This window comes from Hyaena hyaena, unplaced genomic scaffold (assembly GCF_003009895.1).
Source record: "Hyaena hyaena isolate Hyena2069 unplaced genomic scaffold, ASM300989v1 scaffold_741, whole genome shotgun sequence".
Classification (NCBI taxonomy): domain Eukaryota; kingdom Metazoa; phylum Chordata; class Mammalia; order Carnivora; family Hyaenidae; genus Hyaena; species Hyaena hyaena.
Window position 1 is genome coordinate 60,907 of NW_024081373.1, and position 25,210 is coordinate 86,116.

Here is a 25,210-nt window from a genome sequence, read left to right on the forward strand (position 1 = left end):
TTTTTTTTTTTAATGGTTTATTTATTTCTAGGAAAGAGAGAGAGCGTGAGCAGGGGAGGGTCAGAGAGAGAGGGAGTCACAGACTGAGAGAGGCTCCAGGCTCCGAGGTGGCAGTCAGCACAGAGCCCGATGCGGGGCTCGAACCCACGAACCGGAGATCATGACCTAAGCGAAAGTCGGACGCTTAACCGACTAAGCCACCCAGGCGCCCCTAGTATGTACTTTTTTTGAAGATAGGTTTTATGCGAGCAATCATCTGATTTATAGAAAGACGCAACAAAATTTAAAATGATGCAAACTATTTATTTCAATATAATGTCAAAAAACGAGGGTATTTAACCATACTCAGCTCATAACCGAACAAATGGGTAAGTAGAATAATTCATGCTATAGCATATTGCGATATGAATTGGCAACAGGAAAAGGTGGTAAAGGAAGGCAGAGGAAGTCAACTCTACCTTTTAAGAATTAGAACAAGAGGCTCCATAATCATTGGCATCCACTCAATTTTCTTACCTGTGGTTAGAAATGTATATGATATATATGATGGGAACTCCAGGGCTTTTCTGAATCCTTCATTTATGGTCCCAGTCCTTCATTTAGGGTCCCATCCACCTTGGCCACAATGTAACACTTGTGCTGAGGTAACTGTCTGTATTAAGCAGTCATCAGCGTAGTTGCTTTGTGTGTGCCTGGTAATCGTTCAAATCTTGGATCCTTGGCAATCCTTAGAGCCACTGGATACCTTTGCCCCAGTTTCTCAATTTCAGCCATGATACAGCCAGTTATAGAAGGGATACAATTGGCATCCAGACAGTCCATCATCGACTGTACTAAGTCAGGCTTGGCTTTGACAGAAAAGTTGGTAAAGTTGATATCAACCAGGATAGGGTAAGGTGGGCCTAGCTGTGTGTTACATTGGAAGAATAAGGAAGAAGGATGTTGAGGTACTCCTATTTCCTTGAGTGCACAGAGATCTTTCTTTTCTTTCTTTTTAGGTTTTAATGTATCCTTCTCTTTAAGCCTCTGATCTCAGAGACTAAGCATTAGCTTCATAGTCTCATACTTTCTTGCTTTTTTTTTTTAATTTTGTTTTAGTGTTTATTTACTTTCTGAGAGACAGAGAAAGACTGAGTATGAGCAGGGGAGGGGCAGAGAGAGAGGGAGACACAGAATCCAAAGCAGGTTCCAGGCTTCGAGCTGTCAGCACAGAGCCCGATGCAAGGCTCAAACTCATGATCCCTGAAATCATGAGCTGAGCCAAAGTCAGACACTTAACCGACTGAGCCACCCAGGCACCCCTACTTTCTTGCTTTCCTTTGCTTCCCCATGTTCTCACTGTACTCTTCTTTCTTTTTTGAATATATTTTAAGGAGTAATTAGATGTAACATGTGTAGCACAAACAGTAGAACACAAATGAGGTGGAAATAACGTAGATGTCTGTGATCCAGCACATGCTGTCTCAGGCAATGGTAACTTCCTCCTGACCCTCACCTAGGCAGAAGCAATTGAAAGAAAAACAATAACCAATGTCAGTGATGTTAAAATGTAAAAAACAGTATCTTAGAATTAGGTGATACTAAAAGTGCTTTGCAATTTCGATAGTCAGTGTTTTTATCATGTTGGATCACAAAATTTGTACCAAACAAGAGCCATAAAATGAGCTGCATTTCTCAAGGTTCCAAAGCAGGGACTGGCTAATTGGTGCCTGTGCTCCCTAATTGGCCAGTAGCCAGTTCTTTGAATTCTTACTTGTGAGGTAAGAATTATTTTTCCTTAAAATTTTTTTAAAGAATATTTGTTTATTTTTGAGAGAGAGGCAGACATGGTGTGAGCAGGGGAGGGGCAGAGAGAAAGGGAGACACAGAATCAGAAGCAGGGTCCAGGCTCTGAGCTGTCAGTACCGAGCCCCGTGTGGGGCTCAAACTCATGAACCGCAGGTCATGATCTGAGCCGAGGTCAGACGTTTAACTAATTCAGCCGGCCAGGTGCCCCAAGAATTATTTTTACTTTTTAAAGGGCTGCAAAACCAAGCAAGCAAATAAAGAACACTATGTGACAGAGACCAAATATGGACTGCAAACCTATACTATTTAATATGTGATCTTTCATAGAAAGATTTGCTGGCTACTATTCTAAAGTAGTATAGATTTGATTGTACTAATCACTAATTGCTATACTTTCAAAGTTTATTTACTTCTTTTTTTAATGTTGATTTATTTTTGAGAGAGAGAGAAAGAGAAAGAAGGGGAGGGACAGAAAAAGATAGGGAGACCCAGAATCTGAAGCAGGCTCCAGACTCTGAGCTGTCAGCACAGAGCCTGACTAGGGGCTAGAACTCATGAGCCATGAAATCATGACCTTAGCCGAAGTTAGACCCTTAAAGGGCTGAGCCACCCAGGCACCCTCCTAAGAGATATATTTTTAAAATGATTAGTTCCACAGTTGTCAGATACTCTTGATTCACTGCATCTTTTGTAACCCGATCTTTTTCATGGTATCCCCATGACTAAAGAAATACCTAAATCTTCTGCTTATTGAGTAGTTAGGTAGAAACAACATAATAAGCATTATGTGCTAACAACTTGATAGCAACTTGAAAAGTATGATACGTGTGTTTTAAAAGAAAAAAACTGGTATCTTCATTTCATTTTAAATAACCACAATTAATATTAGGCCTCTCTGAACTCCTTAAAGCCTGGAATGAGATTGGACACCAACATTCTCATTTCCTGCTCTCCAGTGATTTCCACACCCTTTGTGAAACAGCATCCACTGGAAAAAAAAAATCTTCACAAAGATAATGTCATCAAAGGAAGGTAGCACAATCCATTGTTGAAATTGTAAACTATTTCTAACTTGTATATTTCACATCAGATACATACAGAGTCACTGATTTTTCCCAGAAAGATTAAATACACTGTGAGTTTGTTGTGGCAACCTCTTATGTCTTACCACACAGTTTTGAGAACTTTAGAAGGGTTGATTTATCATAAAAAGTATAAACCTCTAGCCATGCCTGCTATATAAGAACAATTTTTAACATTTCTCTGAGTCATTTCATTTTTGTCATGTGTTGGTGTAAGTATATATGACAATCATAAAAATCTGTTATTAACAATAAGAGTAGCAAATACTTAGTCTTACTGTATGCCAGGAGAATTCACATTGTAATAATTTTGCATAAACATGGCTTATTTCTCAATTTATTTAACTCCCTTTAATTTCTCTTATCAAAGTCTTATAATATTAATATTGAGTGTATCAATTTCATACATATTTTTAAAAATTTATCCTATTTCATGATTTTTGTTGCTATTGTATATTGTGTCTTTAAAATTTCATTTTGAATTATTTGTTGGTAGTTATAATATACAATAAATTTTGTATATTTATGTCCTCGTTGAACTTAACTTTAGTCATATTACTTTTACTGAAGATCATTTAAGGTTTTCTACCTACATTACCTCGTCTCCTAGAAATAAAGACAATTTTACTCTATTTTTCAACTTGTAAGACTTTTATTTTTTACCTTATTATGCTGTTTAAAACTTCTATGCTGCCAACAAATGTGAGCAGAGATTCTTGGCTTATTCCTTACTTTAGGGAAGTATAACATTAACTATAAGGTTTTCATAAATGTCCTTAATCATGGGTGTTATATTTTGTCAATAACTTTTTCTGCATCTATTGAAAATATAACATGTGCTTTTTTCATTTTGCTTATATGATGAATTACACTGATTGACATTGGAATGTTAAACCAATGCTGCCTTCCTGGAATAAACTGTGATTAGTCATAAAACATTATTCTTTTCACACTGGGTTATAGTATACCATCACTATATTAGATTGCCAATAGTTAACGTTTCTTTCCATTTGTGTTCACGAGATGTTAGTCTGAATTTTTTTTTCCTGTTGTATCTTTGTCTGGCTTTAGGGAAAAAGTAATTCTCTTCTCATAAAGTGAGTTGGGGAGTGTTTGCTTCTTATCTGTTTTCTGAAGGAGTTTGTGTGAGGTTGGTCTTATTTCTTTAAATGTTTGGTAGAATTCATCAGTGATATCATTTGGGTTACTTACAAGTCTGAGGAAAAGTATATAGGTATATATACTTATATATACAATGATTTCATATTCTTTAATAGATATGAGATTATTTGAGATTGACTTTTTCTTCTGTGCCAATTTTGGTCACTTCTATATTTCATGGAACTTGTCCATTTCCTCTGGGTTTTCAGGTTTACTGGCATAAAATTGTAGTAACCGCCAGTTCCTTTAGTATGTTTATAATACCTGTAGTGCTGACATCTATGATTCCTGATATTGATAATTTGTATCTCCTCTTCCTTTGTCTTGCTCAGTTTGGCCATATGTTTATCAATTTTATCGATCTTTTAATTGATCAAAAACCCAGCTCTTGCCCTTGTGGATTTCTCTATTGTTGGTCCATTTTTAATTTTATTGACTTCTGTTTACTATTTGCTATTTATCTTACTTACTTTGGGTTTAATTGAGACTTATGTTTCTAGCTTCTTAAGACTAAAACCTAAATTATTAATTTTACAATGATTTATTTTCCACATTTCATGGAAAGATTTGACCACTAGGTGGCAGCAACATATAGGGAAGGACACTGAAGTTCTGATGCCTGTGTGTTCAACACAAGCACAACCAGCTTGTCCGCCTCCCAGTAGCTGGTAATGGCTCCAGTTACTCGCTAATCTTCCCCAGGAATGCATCTTACAGCTGGAACTAATGAAGGAAAGCCATAGTTTCCCTCCTTCAACATGCCGACAAGATTCTTAGTATATTTGGAAATTTCAAATGTTCTTAGTGAAAAATATTTCCGGTTGCACAAGAGACTTCAGAATGCTCCATTACATCTGGTGCTGCCTCTGTGTCTGCTCAGATCGGCTTTTTATCTACCTGTTTCTGTAGCTATGTCAAGAGCTCCGGTGAGGATTTGGTTTTTTTTACCTTGAACATTGTTTAATCATACACTATCATCATTCTCTGCATTTAGTTATAGTTATCTATAGGACATATTTTTTTTTGTAACCAATGAGAACCAACAGAACACAGAACTCCCTGTTTTCATAGTTTAACTTTTTTGTTTTGAAATGATTGTAGGTTTACAGAAAAGTTATAAAGATAGTAGAAAGAATTCCCATACACTCTCCTGGTGAGAGTAATTTTCTTCACTCTGTAATGCTGGTAGCCAGCCCTACTCCTCACACAGTTGAGAGAGGAAGGATACAGTAATTACTAACTCTAAATCTGGAATAGTTTCAACAAAAAGGCACTAAAAATAATTTTTAAAGATCCTGATAGGAAAGGAGAAATACAAAGATCTGTAAGCTACAAATATATTTTTTAATTATTTGTTTGTATAAGGCATCTTTTTTCCTCATTTTTTACATTTGAAGTTATTTTTTCACTACATTAAAGGTTAATTTCTAAAAAAATTTTAATGTTTTATTTATTTTTGAGAGACAGCGAGAGACAGAGCGTGAGCAGGAAAGAGGCAGAGAGAGAGGGAGACGCAGAATCTGAAGCAGGCTCCAGGTTCTGAGCTGTCAGCACAGAGACCAATGTCGGGCTCCAACTGTGAGATCCTGACCTGAGCTGAAGTTGGACATTTAACCAACTGAGTCAGGCGCCCCTAAAGGTGAATTTCTTAAAGACAGCATGTAGTTGGTCTCACATTTTTTCTAATCTAAAAGTTTGACTTTTAATGAAGTATTTAGTTTATTTAAATGTAATGTAATTATTGATAGAGTTGAGTTTCATCTACCATCTTGATGCATAAACTAGAGGAGTAGTTCTCAGTTGGGCACAATTTTGCCCCAGAGGGGACATTTGGCAATATTTGAAGTCATTTGCAGTGGCCATAAAGAAAGAGGAGTGGTGGTATTGGCATCCAGAGGTAGAGGCCAGAGTTGCTGCTAAACATTCTATAATGCACAGGGAAGCTCAGATATCAAGGTATTAGCCATCTCTATTTAAGAGTATCATTGTAGATTATGGGACACAAAATTTTTTATCCCTTCTTACAATTTTATATTCTATCGTCTGTGAGATTTAATGTGTGTTCTTCAGGAGGTATGTGTGTGTGTGTACACATGTATTTGAGTAAACAGTTACCTGCTCAATAATTAGGAGAATAAATAAGTATTTCTGTAAGTTTCTGGGGTGAGATTTTGAAAGAATTTTGATTTGCAATGCCACTCCTTCCTTAAGCCCTTTAGTAGAAAAAGTTGGAGATCCGACCCAGATAACACTTATAAAAATCTCCACATATATACTTATAATCTCCATTTCCTATATAAAACTCCTGCTTATGTCTTTCTGAATATTGGGTGCTATGCCTCTCCCCGCTGGTGGGTACAACTTCTTTGTTCTTTTTTTAAAAATGTTTTTATTTATTTCTGAGAGAGAGAGAGAGAGACAGTATGAGCAGGGGAGGGTCAGAGAGAGAGGGAGACACAGAATCTGAAGCAGGCTCCAGGCTCTGAGCTAGCTGTCAGCACAGAGCCTGACACGGGGCTCGAACCACAAACTGTGAGATCATGACCTGAACTGAAGTTGGACGCTTAACCGACTGAGCCACCCAGGCACCCCAACAACTTCTTTGTTCTTGCTTGTCTACTGGCATTTCATTCCATCTTCGTATGGTTCTTGACTTTAGTTTTGTTTTATGGCTGACTTTCTAGGTTATCCATCTAGGTTAGTCATTGCTCATGTTTCTCCTTGAGCCTTGGCCTTGAGTGGTTGGTATAAGGCAGAAAGTAATGATTAGATTTTTGGATGGTCCAAATCTGAGAAGTGGAGGTGGGAATGAAGTCTCCCTGGAAACTGTGTACTTATGGAGGTCTGACAAGTGTTAGAAGAGAGGAAACTGAAAATCCTTCAGTCCAAAAGACAAATCTGGAGTGGAGTATCTTAAAGCAGTATGTTCTCGCCCCTGGCTGCTCATCGCATCACCTGTAGGTGTTTATAAACTACGACACCATGGCCCCACTGCAGACTTAACTCAATAAACACCATCCAGGTTGGGATTCAAGAATCTGTGTTTTTGAGAAACATCCCGGGTGATTCTGATGATCCATCAAATTTAAGAAGCTGGACTCTGGGGATTTCTGGTGAAAGGCTGGTTTGCATGTGTGACTACACATGTGGGTCCTGCCATGTCCGGGGACAGGCGCTCAGAGTTTGGGAGATGCAAGACGTACTGTTGGCCCCAGAGTTCTTGTTTGGACCCAGGCCAATCTGCATCTGTCTGCCCTCCTGTCCTCTGATCTGGAGTCGAGTCCTTTTTTTTTTTTTATTTTTTTTATTTTTTTTTTAAATGTTTTTTTTATTTATTTCTAGGAGAGAAAGAGACAGCATGAGCAGGGGAGGGTCAGAGAGAGAGGGAGTCACAGACTGAAACAGGCTCCAGGCTCTGAGCTGGCAGTCAGCACAGAGCCCGACGCGGGGCCCGAACCCACGAACCGCGAGATCATGACCTAAGCGAAAGTCGGACGCTTAACCGACTAAGCCACCCAGGCGCCCCCGGAGTCGAGTCCTTATTGCCTATGTTCCTGGCTTTTGATAGAGTACTGACCTAATATATAGATTCTATCAATTTGGATTGGACACTACTATATTTCCCTTGGCTTATGCTAGTGACACATAAAGAGAGGAGATTAATCTTTTAAGCTTGCCACAATCTCATATGTACTTTTTTCCATCAAATCTGTGCCATGAGGAAGGAGTGGTATCCAAGCTGGGAAGCCTCTAACAATTGGTGTGTGTGTTTCTGGTACTGAATTGCCTCCTCGACTGGTTTAGTTCATCTCACTTCTTGCTGCTGGAGATTTGTAAGCTGTAAAATATCTGCACTATGATTTTCAGGTAATTGGTATAATTATACACAATGGGACCTCATAATTTAAAAATGATGTTACCCCCAGTCTACTTGTAATGTGTCTTCTAATCTTCTGTTCATGATTTCTTCTAAAAATTTAAATGTCTTTTTCTATTTACCACACATGCCTATTAAAAAAATTCTGTTTATTAAAAAAATAATTTCTTATGGTAAGATAGGACATGAAAGTACACAAAATTACATAAAAGTGCAGTCCTTTCTGATTTCAAAATATTTAGTGTTCTGTGTTTGGGACCCTGATGTATATTAAGTGTAGTGTAAACATATATTTAAATGTATAAACACACACACACAAATAAATAAATGTATAAATACAGGCTCATAATTTGAAAACATAAAAATAAAAGCTAACCCGATAAAATGTAGGGCTGGAGTTTGTTTCAGTAAGTTCATTCTGAGGTGACTCTCAGAGCTTTCCCACAGCATCTCAGATTCATATTTTTTTGAGTTTGGTATAAAAAATTAAGACTAAATGAGATTACAGTGAAATTCTAAGGGTTACAATAAGACACTTTTTTTTTAACTGATGTATAATTGATATATAACATATATTAGTTTCATGTGTAAAGCATAATAATTTGATATTTGTATGGATTGTAAAATAATTGCCATGACAAGTCTAGTTACCATCTGTCACTGTGCAAAGTTACAAAATTTTTCTTTTTTCTTGTGATGGGAACTTTCAAGATTTATTTTCTTAGCAACTTTTAAGTATGCAACACAATAAAACTGACTATAGTCACTAAGCTCTCCTTTACATATCATGACTTATATTTTTCACATATGGAAGTTTGTACTTTTTGACACCTTTCACCCATTTTACCCATCCTTCCCAGCCCCCTCACCACTGGCAACCACCAACCTGTTCTCTGTATCCGAGAGTTTTGTTTTATTTGTTTGGTAGGTTTTTAGACTCCACATCTAAGTGAAATCATGCCGGTATCTGTGTTTGTTGGGCTTATTTTATTTAGCATCATACCTTGGAGGTATATCTGTGTTCTCACAAATGGCAAGATTTAATTCTGTTTTATGTCTGCCTAGCATTCCATTGTATATGAATAGCTCATCTTCTTGATCCATTTATCCATCAGTGTACCCGTAGGTTGTTAACATATCTTGGCTATTGTAAAAAATGTGGCAATGACAATAGGTGTGTGTATGTCTTTTCGAATTACTGTTTTTATTTTCTTTGAATAAATAGCTAGGAAGTGGCATTGGTGGATCAAATGGTAATTTTTTTTTGAGAAACCCCAAACTGATTTCCACAGTGGCTACACCGAACCATGCACGCATGTTTCCTTTCCTGCACATCCTCGCCAACCCTTGTCATTTCTTGTCAGTTTCACCAAAGCTGGTCTAACAGGTGTGAATTCTATCTCATTGCAGTTTTGATGAGCATTTCTCTGATGATAAGAGATGCTGCGGGTCTTTTCATGTGCCTGTTGGTCATCTGCATAGCTCCTTAGGGAAACTGTTGTTCAGATCCTTTGCCCATGTTTAATCAGATCATTTGTTTGTTTGCTACTGAGTTGTATGAGTTCTTTATGTATTTTGGATATTAACTGTTTATTGGATATGTGACTTGCAAATATATTCTCCCTCTCAGCAGGTTGCCTTTTCATTTGTTGATGGTTTCCTTCACGATGTGGAAGCTTTTTAGCTTGACATCATCCCACCTGTTTATATTTACTTTGGTTGCTCTTGTCTTTGCAGTCAGCTCCAAAAAATCATCATCAAGACTGATGTCAAGGAGCTCACCACCTATGTTTTCTCTAGGAATTTTCTGGCTTCAGGCCTTGTGTTCAAGTCTTTAATCCATTTTGAGTTAATTTTTTGCAGACAGTAAGATATTAGTCTGGTTTTATTCTTTTGCAAGTGACTGTCCAGTTTTCCCAGCACTATTTATTGAAGAGACGATCTTTCCGCATTCTATATTCTCGTCTCCTTTGTTATAAACCAATTGACCATATATGCAAGTCTTTATTTATGGGCAATCTATTTTGTTCCATTGATCTATGTCCCTGTTTTTATGGCAATGCCATACCATTTTGATTACTATCACTTTGTAATATAGTTTGAAATCAGAGCACACAATGCCTTCAGCTTTGTTCTTCCTTGAGATTGATTGGGCTCTCTGGAGTCTTTTGTGGTTTCATATAAATTTAGGATTTTTTGTTCTATTTCAGTGAAAAATGCCATTAGAATTTGATAGGAGTTGCATTGAATTTGTAGTTTGCTTTGGATAATATTGACATTTTAACAATGTTAATTATTCTAATCTATGAGCATGGGATATCTTTCCATTTATTTGTGTCATCTTCAATTTATTTCATCAATATTACATAGTTTTCAGGATACAGATTTTTCACCTCTTTGGTTAAATTTACTCTTAGACATGTTATTATTTTTGATACAGTTGTAAATGGGATATTTTTGATGTCACATTTTACATCTTTTCATCTTGGAATCCCTTAACTCATTATTATAGTTATAGTAATTTTTCCCACGTTTTGCTTTTTTAGCATTCATACCAAGTTAATAAGCTTAATAATCCTTTACTATATATTTACCTTTACTAGTAGTGAGTTTGTTTTGTTATTTATTTTTGTATATTTTCTTGTTACTAATCAGTGCTCTTTCTTTTCAGCTTAACGACATTCCTTTAACATTTCTTATGTGGCTGGTTTAATGGTCATAAACCCCTTTACCTTTTGCTTGCCTGAAAAACTCTTTATCTCTTCTTCAATTCTGAATAAGCTCACTGGGTAGAGTATTGTTGGTTTGAAGGTTTTTGTTTGTTTGTTTGTTTTCCTTGTAGCACTTTCAAGATATTTTGCTGCTCCCTTCTGGCCTGCCCAGTGTCTGCTGAGAAATCTGATTATAATTTTATGAGAGTTACCTTATATGTAACAGGTCACTTTTCTCTTGCTGTTTTTAATATTCTCTGTCTTTAACTTTTGACATTAAAAAAAAATCTTTCAATGTTTATTTTTGAGACAGAGACAGAGTATGAGTTGGGGGGTGGCAGAGAGAAGGGGAGATCCAGAGCTGTCAGCACAGAGCCCGACACAGAGCTTGAACTCACAAACTATGAGATCATGACTTGAGCTAAAGTCAGACACTTAACTGACTGAGCCACCCAGGCACCCCATTTAACTTTTGACATTTTAATGATAGTGTGTCTTGGTGTGAATTTGTTTGGGTTCATCTTCTTTGGAGCTCTCTAGGCTTCCTGAATGTGGATGTCTATTTCTTTCCTCAGCTTAGGGAAGTTTTCAGCCATTATTTCTTCAAGTAAGTTTTCTGCCCCTTCCTCTCTTTTCTCTTTCTTGGACCCTGGTAACATGGGTGTTATTCCACTTGATGTTTTAAGAGGTCCCTTGAGCTATCTTCATTTGTATTAAAAATTCTTTCCTTTTTGCTGCTCTGCTTTGGTGAGCTCTGCTGCCCTATCTTCCAGATCACTATTCCTTTCCTTTGCTTCACCCATCTGCTGTTAACCCCTGTAGTGTATTTTTCAGTTCAGTTATTCTATCCTTCAGCTCTATGACTTCTGTTTGGTACTTTCCTTTATTTTCTCTCTCTTTATTAAAGTTCTCACTGTGTTCATCCACTCTTCTCCTTAGTTTAATGAGCATCTTTACAGCCATTGCTTTGAACTCTTCATCAGTTAAATTACTTATCTTCATTTCATTAAACTTTTGCTAGGGTTTTATCTTGTTCTTTCATTTGGAACATATTTCTCTGTTTCCTCATTCTGCACAGCTCTCTATGGTTTCTATGTATTATATGAAGCAGGTATCTCTCCAGTTTTGAAGCAATAGCCATGTATATATAGAAGATGAACGTTATCATTTAACATTGCCCTATTCTTGACTATCTCTCAAACCTGATTAATTTTTAATAGGTCCAGGTGTTGAGGGTGTGTGAAAACCTGTGAGTGTTCCAGAGAAGAGATCTCAGACAGCATCTATTTTTATTTAGGCTGATTGGAAGCCAGACACCTGAGGCAGCAGCTCTGAAAGCATGTAAATATATACTGTTCTGTGAGACTGAAATCATAAACCCTGCTGGCCTCCAGACCAGGTGTCTGGAGGTATCCCATTAGCAACAACTGAAAAAAAAATTCAAGTCTCCCAATGAATGTGTGAACTCCTTTCTGGAAATTACCAGTGAGCTGGGGCAAGGCTGAGGGAGAGATAAAGATAGTGCCCCCCAGACTATGTTCCCTGAGAATCTCAGAGGCTATTTCCATAGCTTCTAGATATATGGGAAACCTGAAGCCTCCTCCTCAGGTTGAAGCTTCAGGACAAGTAAATAGGCCTTTTTCGCAGGGATAATGGTGGTGTGCTTTAGTCTGCTGTCTCGTCTCTGTAGTGCCTTGTGGTGGTAGCCTGCCAAGAATTGTCTCTCTGACTGTTTCAGACCCATGAGGCCCAGAGACGCAAGCCCCTCTGGCCACAAGAACAAGGTGTTCTCATGCAGACTGTGTGTGCCTGCCAGCTTTAGTGGGGCTACAGGTGAGCTCAGAGGCAGGGCATGTCTACCATCTTTGGCAGGGCCACGGGCACAGGGGAAGGGCATAGTCCTCATCACTAGCAAGGTAGAGAGAAATGGCAAAAATGCCACCACCAGTACTGGCACCAACAAGGGAGAGGGAGAATGCAAAAATGGCACTCATCAGAGCCTCCTTTCCCAGAGAGAATCCCAACAGACTTTTTTTCCCCTCCTACAGCTGCTTTAAGATTAACAAATTAATCTCCCTTATATGTAGTCTAGGTGCTTTTCAAACTGCTGCTTTTGCATTGGGTCCCAGGCCTGGTGAGTCTGTATACAAGCCACTTACGAGTGGAATCTACATTTCTTATGGCTGTATGGAGCTCCTGGATGTAAGACCCATGGGTTTTCAAAGCCAGGTATTGTGGCGGCTCATCTTTCCTGTGCAAGTCCTAGGGTGGCTGATGTAGGGCACAAATCCATCACTGCTTAGTGAGTAGCTCTATGCTTGTGAGATCCCTCCTGATTATGGGTCACTGTGCTGGGGGTAGGGCTTTTGCTGAGACAGTGCCTCTGCCTCACCCATCTATCTCAATGTGGGTTGTGTCCTTTGCTGTGGAAAATCTTTTCAGCTAGCTTTCAGGTCTTTTGTGGAGGGAATTATTTTATATGCAATTGTGGATGTTATATGTTCACAGGAAGAGGCGAATTCAGGAATTTCCTTTGCCGTCATCTTGAACTACATCCTCCCAATGGGATTTGATACTTGAGGATCAGTGCCTTTGTGAAAGAGGCCTCAGAGAGCTTGCTCTCTCCTTCTGCCATGTAAGGATAGAACAAGAAGACTGGAACTGGAATGGGACCCTGACCCAATCATGCTGGTGCCTCAACCTCAGACTTCCAGCCTTCAGAACTGTGAGAAAGTTTCTGTTTATTAGGCACCCAGTCTGTTATTTTGTTATAGCAGCCAGGATGGAGGAAGGCGCTTGCTATAATAGTCAATACCTGGTACCGCTGAATTTATTATATCATATTCTTGCTTTAATACCATCCTAAGTGCTCATTATCCATGCCAAAAGTTATAATTATTTAGTTTGGTATTCTCTGTAGCTTTTATGATCCAGCTGTAATCAATCTTCCAAACCTCATTTTCATCCCATCTGTTCTATGAACTCTCTGCTTCACCCAGACTACACAATTACCTCATTTCCAAGGAAAATACCTTTGCTCAAGATTTCCCACTCTTCAGAAAGGGCAACCAAACTCCCCCCCCCCCACCATATATCTGAGTCTTATTTATTATCTAACACCCAGTTTACATTGGACCTGAACCAAAAAGCCTTTCTTGACCCCCAAGACCAAAATGTTTTTTCTCAGAATGTCAGTAAAATTAAAGGTCCTTTCATTCTTTAGGTCCTAAATGTACACTATCTGCATTGTCAGGCACCCTTAGTTCTATATCCTTGTATCTTGTTATCTCAGCTATGTTGAAAGTCCTTACGTGTAGAAATAAGGGAGTTTCCCCTTTGTATGAGGAAGCATAGCAAACAACCAGTGCCTCTCATACTACACTCAAATATGTATTTAATTCATTAGTACATCCAACAAAAGTAGATCTAGTGTACATATGACTGAATTTTAACTGCTCATTTAAATGCTTATACTAGTGATTTTTAATCTATGAAGAAACACATGTTAGATTCATTCCAGTCAATTTTTGTTTTCATTTTCATAGTCTTTGGATAACGTCTGAGCTCTCTTTTTAGGTGATTCAAGAAACTCTAACTTTAAATGGTGTAGTACAATTTTTAAAGCTGATAAATGGTAACTCTGACTAAAAATAGCCTCACCGAATGGTTCTGTTCTTTGTATTAAACTTTGAAAGAAGAAATTCAGTGTTTTTCCTAGTGTTTCTTGTTGGAAGCACAATACATATTTCCAGAATTGTGAAGAAGTTGTAGCACAGTTAACTTTGTTTGCCCAGAAGCCAACAATTCAAAGGAACATATGTTTGGCAAGTTAGTGGGATGTCAGATGATGGATTTAAATGATCACAGGGTAAATCTATTACTGTCTTTTAGAAGTTTCCAGATGAATGTGACTGGAATCGCGGGGGCCGAGGGAATGAACAGAGCATGTAATTGTGGCCATTTATTGTACATTTCTTTACACTTGACTATAATTATGTGTTCTTCTCCCACAGCAAATAGGCATCTGCTCTGTAATATTCCGTTACCAATTGGAAAGTAAAAAGCTACTCATCTCCAGGGTTGTTCAGTAACGTACCGTATCAGAGCCAATCACCCGAGGATATTCTGCCCCCAGAGGCAATCACAATTATGAGGCCATTACATACATTTTTAATTTAATACCCTGACAATTACTGAGATGGTATTTTCCAACTGTTTGTAATTCACCCCAATACCATGAGAGGACCAGATAGAAGTAAAGGCACTTGGCTTTCCAGCTTGCAGCCTTCAGAGAGTAATCGGCATTTATTTATTTCACTCTCAGAATTCTACTCTTTAAAAAAAAAAAAGAAAAACTCATATGATTTCAATTAAAAAGGGAACACATACTTATAATAGTTAATTTGGAAGAACAAAAAGATAAGAAATAAAGGAAAAGGAAAGAAACTTCTCATATTTCTATCCATCTATAAGGAACTGTTAATATTTTTCTGTATTTCCATTTTTTTTCTTGAGATGTGTAAAATATTTTTATATAATTTGAATCACACAATACTATTTTGTATTTTCTGTTTACCTTAACAATACAATGTAAGTATCATACCAGGTTATATATTATATGTCTTCCATAAGATTTCCATTTAAATATCTTTGTAGTATTTCAATATCTCACTATTCTATATTTTAACTAATATTTTAATAATGAATACTTATGCTTCTGTTTGTAACTATTGTAATATCTGTGTCTTTTTTTTTGTTTTTTGCTACATGTTAACTTCCTGTTACATTCATATTATATCAAATAACTAAGTTCTTTGTTCCTCTTTATTATTTTTATTTCTGTGCACATACTTTTATTCTGAACTCAGGAGCATTACTCAAGCTTGCTCTTTAATTCCCTCTAGTACATAATCTAATGTTGCCTGCTTCATTTGCACTTTAGTGGAGATTATATATTTTTTATCACTAGAATTTTCATTATTCGAAACTTTTTCTTCTCTCAGGAAGGCCAGTTCTAATTTCAGAATGTAATAGTTTCTCAGATAAATTGATAAAATTTAAATGTTTGCCCCCACTTTCTTCTGTCTTACAGTAATATATTTGTTTCCTGAGGCATCTGGGTGGCTCAGATGGTTGAGAGTCTGATTTTGGCTCAGGTCATGATCTCACAGTTTGTTGAGTTTGAGTCCTGTGTCGGGCTCTGTGCTGACAGCTTGGATTCTGTGACTCCCTCTCTGTCTCTCTGCACCTCCCTGCACCACCCTCAAAAATAAATAAACATTAAAAAAATTAAAAATATATATATCTATTTCCTCAGGGCTATTTGTTGATGCCTCAGCTCAATTCCTTTCTTTAAATAGCTCAGTCATTTCATGTGTAGCTAATACCCCCACCACACACCCAGTTATCCCATGTAATAAGCCATAAAATGAGACATGGGGTCTGGAACTATTTTAATGCTACTCCTGGGTGACAGGAAGCATATACTAAGAGGTGTATCCTAAATGTTAGAGTTTCTGGGGCATCCTGGAAAGTATGCTCTTCAGGATGGACACCGTCTATCAAATAGTGTTCTGATACATTAAAAAATGTACAGGATTGGGGATGCTTGGGTGGCTCAGTCAGTTAAGTGTCAGACTTTGGCTTGGGTCATGATCTCACGGTTGGTGAGTTCAAGCCCCACATCGGGCTCCAGGCTGACAGCTTAGAGCCTGGAGCCTTCTTTGGATTTTGTGTCTCCTTCTCTCTCTGCCCCACCCCCCATCAAAATAAATAAACATTAAGGTTTTTGTTTTTAATGTACAGATTAAAGTTCGTTTATACATGAGATTATAACTGAACCAACATGAATGAGTTTGCTCCTTGCTGAGGTAGAAACCACACCAGGTTGAGTTGTCCTACAAAGAAAACTTTTATTTGCAGCAAATACGGAGATTAATGGGAAATGACTTCCAAAACTGACTCCCAGAAAGAGGGTGAATAGGTTCCTTTTGTTTAGGTTTAAGATGTATATTTGGATAGGGAAGCCTTGTCATCTTATGTAGAGGCAGACATAATCGCACATGCGCCCTCAGGAAACATCCTATGCATACATTCCATGCTATGTTAAGGAGGCTGAGGCTCCTCCCTGGGCTGAGATTTTAGTATTATAATGAGGTAAACATAATGGTAGTCATTCCAGAGGTCATTCTGTGCTCCCTCTGTGCAGGCATGAGTCAGGTTTAGCTCAAATGGTCTAGGTGATCTGGGTGGATGGGAGGTCTTGTCAGGGCAGTTGCCATTACCGAGGCAGTGATTTCAGGTTTATTTACCTGAGTCCAGAGCATAGCTGGAAAGAAGGGCTCAGGGGGAAAATGTAAGACAAAGGTTAATGAGGACAAGCTGGTGGGCAGCAAAGGCCAAGTCACGGTCTGACTGGTGATAAGATCACTGAGGTAAATTAGAGGAAGAATGATTGTTAATGCCTGTTACTAATTATGCCAGTAATTTTGTGAAGTCTTTTATTGATACAGCTTATGAATACAGTATCACAAATGGTTTCCAAGGGGCAGAAGCTTGCAGAAAGCAAGAAATCTAGTTTATCTTGTTAGGAGATTTTTTCTTTTCCTTTTTTTTTTTTTTTTGCCCATTTTAAGTCTGTTTTGTTTTCAGTCTTAGGCATAGGGTTTTTAAAAACTCTACAGGTCGCCTGAGTGGCTTAGTCCTTTAAGCGTCTGACTTTGGCTCAGGTCGTGATCTCACAGTTTGTGGGTTCGAACACCCCATCGGGCTCAGTGCTGACAGCTCAGAGCCTGGAGCCTGCTTCAGATTCTGTGTCTCTTTCTCTCTCTCTGCCCCTCCCCTGCTTATGCTCTGTCTTTCAAAAATAAATAATGTAAAAAAAAAATTAAGAAAACTCTATTAATGACTATTTACCATTAGCTACAAATTTCTGAAATTTTTTTCTGTTTTGAGGGAAGGGAGGCCACTAGTGTGGGGGGACATTGTGTGTGTGCGTGCGCGTGCGCGCGCTTGCACACACATAGGAGGGAGCAGAAGGGAGAAGAGAGATGCGGAGCAATTGTTAAGAGAAGCTCTAGTAGAGAAGATCAATGAGAGACACTCTTTTTAAATTTTTTTTTTAACATTTACTTATTTTTGAGAGAGAGAGATAGTATGAGCTGAGGAGGGGCAGAGAAAGAGGGAGAAACAAAATCTGAAGCAGGCTCCACACTGTCAACATAGAACCCGATGCAGGGCTCGAACCCATGAACCATGAGATTATGACCTGAGCCAAAGTCTGACGCTTAACCAACTGAGCCATCTAGGTGCTCCAAGAGACAAGAACAAGAAATTACTTGGTCAGCAGTTATACAAACACAACAGAGCAGCGAATAGTCCCTGAATTGTAACTTTTGGGGGAAGGCAGGTTGATGCAGACAACCAAGGAGGCCTGTTATGCAGAGCACTGGATGGCTGGTAGTAGTTTATGGCTTACCAACAACAACAGAAGTCTTTCCTATTTGCATTGAAACTCATTTGAGGAGCACCTGGGTGACTCAGTCGCTTAAGCTTTTGACTCTTGATTTCAGCTCAGGTCATGATCTCATGGTTCATAAGTTCAAGCCACACGTGGGCTCTCCACTGACAGTGTGGAGCCTTATTGAGATTCTCCCTCTTTCTCTGCCCCTCCCCCACTTGAACTCTCTGTCTCTCTCAAAATGAATAAACTTAAAAAACACTCATTTGAGAAAAACTTATATTATCTATCTTACTTTGATATAATAAGAAACATGTATCTCGATCTTTGTCCTTAGCCCCTGACCAGGGCTCTTGTAATATTGTAAGTGATAAGAGTGAAAGGAAAATCTTCAGTTATAATATTTGTTTTTTGTCTCCAGTTCCTAAAATGGCTTTGGAGCCACGAAGGTGAAAGGAGCATCTTTTCCGATGTGTGACAAGCCTCTTTCAACCACACCCGAGTTTATGTTAATGAAGGGACTTTTGGAAAATCATTCAGGTTGAGGGGCCGGTTGCCAGGAGAATCAACCATGCGACTGAAGGACTGGAACTTTTAGTCCCACTCCTTGACCTCTGGGGAGGGGAGAAAGGCTAGAGTTTGAATGAATCACTAAGGGGCCAGACACTGGGCAATGGACCTAAATAGATGTTATTCAAGAGAAGACACATAAATGACAAATGGGTATATGAGGAAGTACTCAACATCACTCATCACCAGGGAAATGCAAATCAAAAGGACAATGAGATACCACCTCACATCTGTCAGAATGGCTATCATCTAAATGCAGGAAATAATAATGGTCTACCGTTTGAAGAAAGGTGAACACTTGTGCACTGTTGGTGGAAATGTAAATTGGTATAGCCACTATGGAAAACAGTATGGAAGTTCTTTGAGAAATTAAAAGTAGGGGCCCCCTGGGTGGCTCATTTGGTTGACTATCAGACTCTTGATTTCAGCTCAAGTCATGATCTCATGGTTTTTGAGTTTGAGTTCCACAGTGGACTCCAAGCTGACAGTGCCAAGCTTACTTGGGATTCTCTGTCTCCCTCTCTCTCTCTGTTCCTTCCCTGTTCTCTCTTTCTCACTCTCTCTCTCAAAATAAGTAAATGAACATTTTTTTTAATTTTGCAAAAAAACAAATTGAGTAGAACATGATCCAGCAATATCACTTCATATCAATTTCTAGACTCTCTTTAACTTTCCACAGTGCTACCAAAACTTTTTCTTTACTACCTGTGGGATAGCTAAACAATATGTGACTATTCCCATATTACAGAGAAGAGACTTGAGAGTTACTTGTCCAAATCACCTAGCAAGTCAATGGTAATTCCTGAGTTAAAATATCAGGAGCTTGACTTCTTAGTTAATAATTGCTCTCCCTTCATCACCTCTTCAGCACACACACACATGCACACACACACATGTGCACACACACACACACACACAGAATCACAGAACAAACTCTTATGCTCAATTCTATTACTGTTCCTAATGGCTTCATAGGCTTTAAGCACATTACTTATTTCTCATTGTTCAATTGAAAGGATATCTGAATCGTCACTGATCATCAGGGAAATACAAACCAAAACTACAATGAGTTCTCACCTCACACCTGTCAGAATGGCTAAAATCAACAACACAAGAAACAACAGGTGTTGGCGAGGATGTGGAGAAAAAGGAACCCTCTTGCACTGTAGGTGAGAATGCAAACTGGTGCAGCCACTCTGGAAAACAGTGTGGAGATACCTCAAAAAGTTAAAAATAGTACCACCATGTGATCTAGCAGTTGTACTATGGGGTATTTACCCTCTCCCCAAAATACAGAAATACTAATTCAAAAGGATACACACACCCCTATGCTTATAGCAGCATTACTTATAATACCCAAGATATGGAAGCAGCCCGTGTCTATCAATTGATGAATGTATAAAGAAGTGGTTTATGTACATATATACATACATATGTCCATATATATATATATATTATTTTGCCATAAAAAGAATGAAATCTTGCTATTTGCAATGACATGGATGGAGCTAGAGAATATTATGCTAAGTGAAATAGTCAGAGAAAGACAAATGCCATAAATTTTCACTCATATGTGGAATTTAAGGAACAAACCAAACAAACAAAGGGCAAAAATAGAGGGAGATAAATCGAGAAACAGACTCTTAACTATAGAGAAAAAAACCCTGATGGTTGCCAGAGGAGAGGGGGGATAGGGATGGGTTAAGCCAGTCATGGGGACTAGGGACTGCAGATGAGCACCATGTGATGTATGGAAGTGTTGAATCCCTACATGGTACACCTGAGACTAATATTACACTGTATGTTTACTGGAATTAAAACCTAAAAAAGAAAGCCAGTTCTCCTTTTGCCTACTCTCTTCTGAATAGATCTGAATAAATGGCAAAAAGACTAAATGCTTAAGTATCCTGCCTGCAGAAGGAAAACATCTTAAAGAGCAAATGTGGTCCCAGTGCCTGGGTGGCTCAGTCAGTTAAGTGTCTGACTCTTGGTTTCAGCTCAGGTCATGATCTCATGGTTTTGTGATTTCGAGCCCCACTATTTCATGAGTTCAAGCCTCACATTGGACTCCGTGCTGGAGCTTGCTTGTGATTCTTTCTCTCTCCTTCTTCCTCTGCCTCTCCCTGGCCTCATACTGTCTCTTGTCTCTCTCAAATAAATAAATAAACTTTGATAAATAAAATTTATCAAATAAATAAATAAAGGGGGGGAAATACGGTCTGTTGAAAACCACCATGAGATTACAAACTGGCCCTCAAATTCTCATTACAGCTTTTGAGTTCAGTTACTTAATCTCTCTGAGCCTATTTTCTCATCTTAAAATGAGAAGAGAGGGGATAATTCCTATATGACAGAGACATCAGGAGGAATAGGGCGAGAATATATATGTGTGTATATGTACACGCATATCAAGCATTTGACACAGAAGGTTTAGAGACTCCACCAATTAAATGTTGCAAAAGTTAAAAAAAAGGATATCTGAATATTTTAACTGATGTTATTTAACACATAAATACTGTATATAGAACACACTTAAGATTTTTTCTTAATCTATAATTACATGTAACTAAATTTTTGCATTTTAGCACTCCTTTTCCTATTTTGCCTTTCTCCTCTTTTATATCATTAATTGTATTCTGAAAAACTAAAGCGAGAGAAGGGCCAGGCACAGACAAAGAAGAACTTGCATTTATAATATGTGTTAGGTATAAGTTGTAAGAAAAGGAAAGTTTTATTTTCTGTGTTTTTTCTAAGTATGTATTTGGTTATTGGTAGAAGTTTAATTTCATCTCTGATCCTAGGCTTTTCAATATCAATAGCATCATAGATCAGTAAGTGAACTCTATTCTTAATTATCTGTATTAACAAGTAATTTGCTCTGTCATCTGCACATTACTCTTTTGCATAGGCCTATTCATATATTTATTTATTTGAGAGAGAGAGCGAGCTTGAGTGGGGAAGGAGTAGAGGGAGGAGAAAGAGAATCCCAAGCAGGCTTCAGGGTCGTGAGATCATGACCTGTGTCAAAATCGAGAGACCGACGGGGCGCCTGGGTGGCTTAGTCGGTTAAGCGTCCGACTTTCGCTTAGGTCATGATCTCGCGGTTCGTGGGTTCGAGCCCCGCGTCGGGCTCTGTGCTGACTGCCAGCTCAGAGCCTGGAGACTATTTCAGTCTGTGACTCCCTCTCTCTCTGACCCTCCCCTGCTCACGCTGTCTCTCTCTCTCTCTCCTAGAAATAAATAAAACATTAAAAAAAATATTTAAAAAAAAAAATCGAGAGACCGACGATTAACTGACTGAGTCACTCAGCATCCCCATGGGGCTGAAGTATTCTAGTCAGAGATCAAGGTATATACCATTTTAAATGTGATCAGACATGTAAATTACGACTGGATTCTAATGAGAGGCAACCATTCACCTTGAGGGTAAAGCTCTCAAACAAGAGCTTCTTCTGCAATAAAAAATCGGTTTTAAAATTGACATAAAGGGGTGCCTGGGTGGCTCAGTTGGTTAGGCACTAAGTGTGCAGCCTGCTTAAGAATCTTCCTTTCTCTCCCTCTGCCCCTCTCTCCTGAAAGGGAAGGAAGGAAGCAAGAAGCAAGCAAGGAAGGAAGGAAGAGAGAGAGAGAGAGAGAGGAGACAGATGTATTAATCCTTCTTAGTTTCCTAGAAGCTAGGTCTAATGATTCCTGTACAGTGTAAATCAACAAATAAACACCAACTATCCACACTGTGATAAATACTATGGGGTAACATACACTTTTAAAGGATCTTCAGTATAATTTACTACAACTTCTGTTACTTCAACTGTGGCTTATGCCAGGCGTTATGTGCCAGCCTCTGTTCTAAGACCTTGACGTATAGTAACTCAATTAATTTTTACAATAAATGAATTACATACATGAAGAAACTGAGGCAAAGAGATAGATGTTGTATAACTCTAACTAGTATATGGTAAAGCTGTAGTAAGACACACCCATGGAAAGACCACTGATGTTAAAAAAAAAAACTGCTCTAAATGCTAAATGAGTGTTGGAGGAAGTAAGTACTTTAGATATTCATTAGAGGAAGAAATCAGTGTGGACTTATATGGTCAGGGAATGTGACTTGCTAAGCACAAAATCTCGATAGATAAAACATGTCTTTTAAGGACACTGAATTTACTGAAGCATAGTAGATTAAGACAGTGTCAAGCTCAATTATGTTTAACCTAACCACTTATTTACAGTGTGAGTTCAAAGATGGGAGGGGGCTGGGACTGTGTATCGAGGGCACTCGACCACTGCCTATACTTTCTATCTGTTCTGCTTTTGTTTGAGCCAGTGCTCTCTGTTCTCTGATTTTGATGAAGAAAACATGTGAATCTTAGAAATCAAGGTAAAAATAGATAAGGTTTGAATGTGAGAAAATGGTTTATGAAGATCAGTTTTGTTTCCCTTCATTCTCTGTTAAGGCGCTAAATAAATCTGAAACAACTTCACCTGCGTCTTTCATGATTACCTGAGGTTTCTCATTAAAGTGACTAAGTCCACTCTAGAATGTACATTACAGATGCAAAATAAAAAATACTTATTGTCTAGTAGAATGAACTGTAATATTTGACCTTGATGTTGTAGACATAAGGCTATTGATCAGACAGTGTTAGAGAAGGTCATACTTAAATCTTCCCACATCCTCTTCCTTGAACTGTTGGTAAACTTTTCCTATAAGGTATCTTGTTGTTGTTGTTTAAATTTATTTATTGAAATATAATTGAAATGAACAGTTTCAAGTGTATAGCATAGCAATTTGATATACGTATATATTGTGAAATGATCACCACAATAAATTTAGTTAACATCCATCACCACATATAATTACAATTTTTTTCTTGTGATGAGAATTTTTAAGATCTACTCTTGACTTTTCAAAGGCACAATACACTACTATTAACTATAGACGCCATGCTTCACATTACATCACCCGGATTTACTCATTTTATAACTGGAAGTTTGTACATTTTGACCATTTTCATCCATTTCACCCACCTCTCAACCTCCACCTCTGGCAACCAGCAATCTGTCCTCTGTCTGTATTTTTGTTTTCTCTTTAGAGAAAACTGACTTACTTCACTTAGCATAAGGCCCTTAAAGTCCATCCATGTTATGGCAAACAGCAAGATTTTATTCCTTCCTTCTTTTATATGGCTGAATAATATTCCTCCGTGTGTGTGTGTGTGTATGTATGTGTTTGTACATATCCCACATTTTCTTGATCTATTCACCCTTCAATGGACACAGGTTATTTCCATGCCTTGGCTATTACATGCAATGACACAATGAACAGAAAAGTGCAGATATCTTTTTGAGTTAGTGTCTTCATTTACCTAAGAAAATTCCCCAAAGTGGAATTGCTAGATCACATGGTAGTTCTTTTTTTTAATTTTTTGTGGAAACTACATACAGTTTGCCATAGTGGAAGGTACACAAGTGTTCCCTTTTCTCCACCTTCTCACCAACACTTATTATTTCTTGTCATTTTGATAATAGTCAGTATAACAGGTGTAAGATGATATGTCATTGTGGCTTTGATCTGCATTTCCCTGATGACCAGTGATGCTGGGCACTTTCTCATGCACCTGTTGGCCCTCTGTATATCTTGTTTGGAAAAAAAAAAGTTTATTCAAATCCTCTCCCCATTTTTAATCAGATTGTTTTGTTGTTTTGTTGTTTTTGCTTTTTGATACTGTTATATAAGTTCTTTTTTAAAATAGTTTATTGTCAAGTTGGTTTCCATATAACACCCAGTGCCCATCCCCACAAGTGCCCTCCTCCATGCCCATCACCCCCTTCACTTTCCCCCACCGCCATCAATCCTCAGTTTGTTCTCAGCATTCAAGAGTTATATAAGTTCTTCATGTATTTTAAATACTAACTCTTTATCAGATACATGATTTGCAAGTATTTTCCCCCATTTAGTAGGTTACCTTTATTTTTTTCCATTTCCTTTTTGGTGTAGAAGCTTTTTAATTTGATGTAGTCCCACTTGTTTATTTTTGCTTTTGTTGCCTTTGCTTTTCATGTCAAATCCAAAAAAACTCATTGCCAAGACCTATGTCAAAAGAGCTTACTGCCTATGTCTTCTTCTAGGAGCCTTATAGTTTCAGGTCTTATATTCAAATGTTTAACAGCTTTTTTGACTTTAAACCTGACATTCTTATATTTTGTTTTTCAGTTTGCAAGGGGAGCATTTCATAGGCTTAAAGAACAGGCTTTTTCTTTATTTTAACATTTATCAAAAATGAATTACTTCCTATTATAAACAGCTTTATAATGCCTTATGAAGGTATTATATACCTTTACATCACTATGGTAAAATAGGAAAATGAGGACAATTTATTGAAAAAGACATTTCTTACAAAGGGAAAGGCATAAGCAAAGAAATAAGACAACCATCTTAAAGGAAACCTCCCCCTTCCTTTACTTTGCTTTTAACCAAGTAGATTCATGGACCAAAAGGTGGAGATCAATGGTTCCTCAAGCCTGGCTGAGCATTAAAATCATCTAGGGAGCTTATAACAAA

The 25,210-nt window shown here is 38.0% G+C and overlaps 1 pseudogene; it reads right to left on the reverse strand.

Annotated features, from left to right (window-relative positions):
* Positions 1-512: 512 nt before the first annotated feature.
* Positions 513-1,077, reverse strand: LOC120220947 (annotated as a pseudogene).
* Between the last annotated feature and the right edge of the window lie 24,133 nt (positions 1,078-25,210).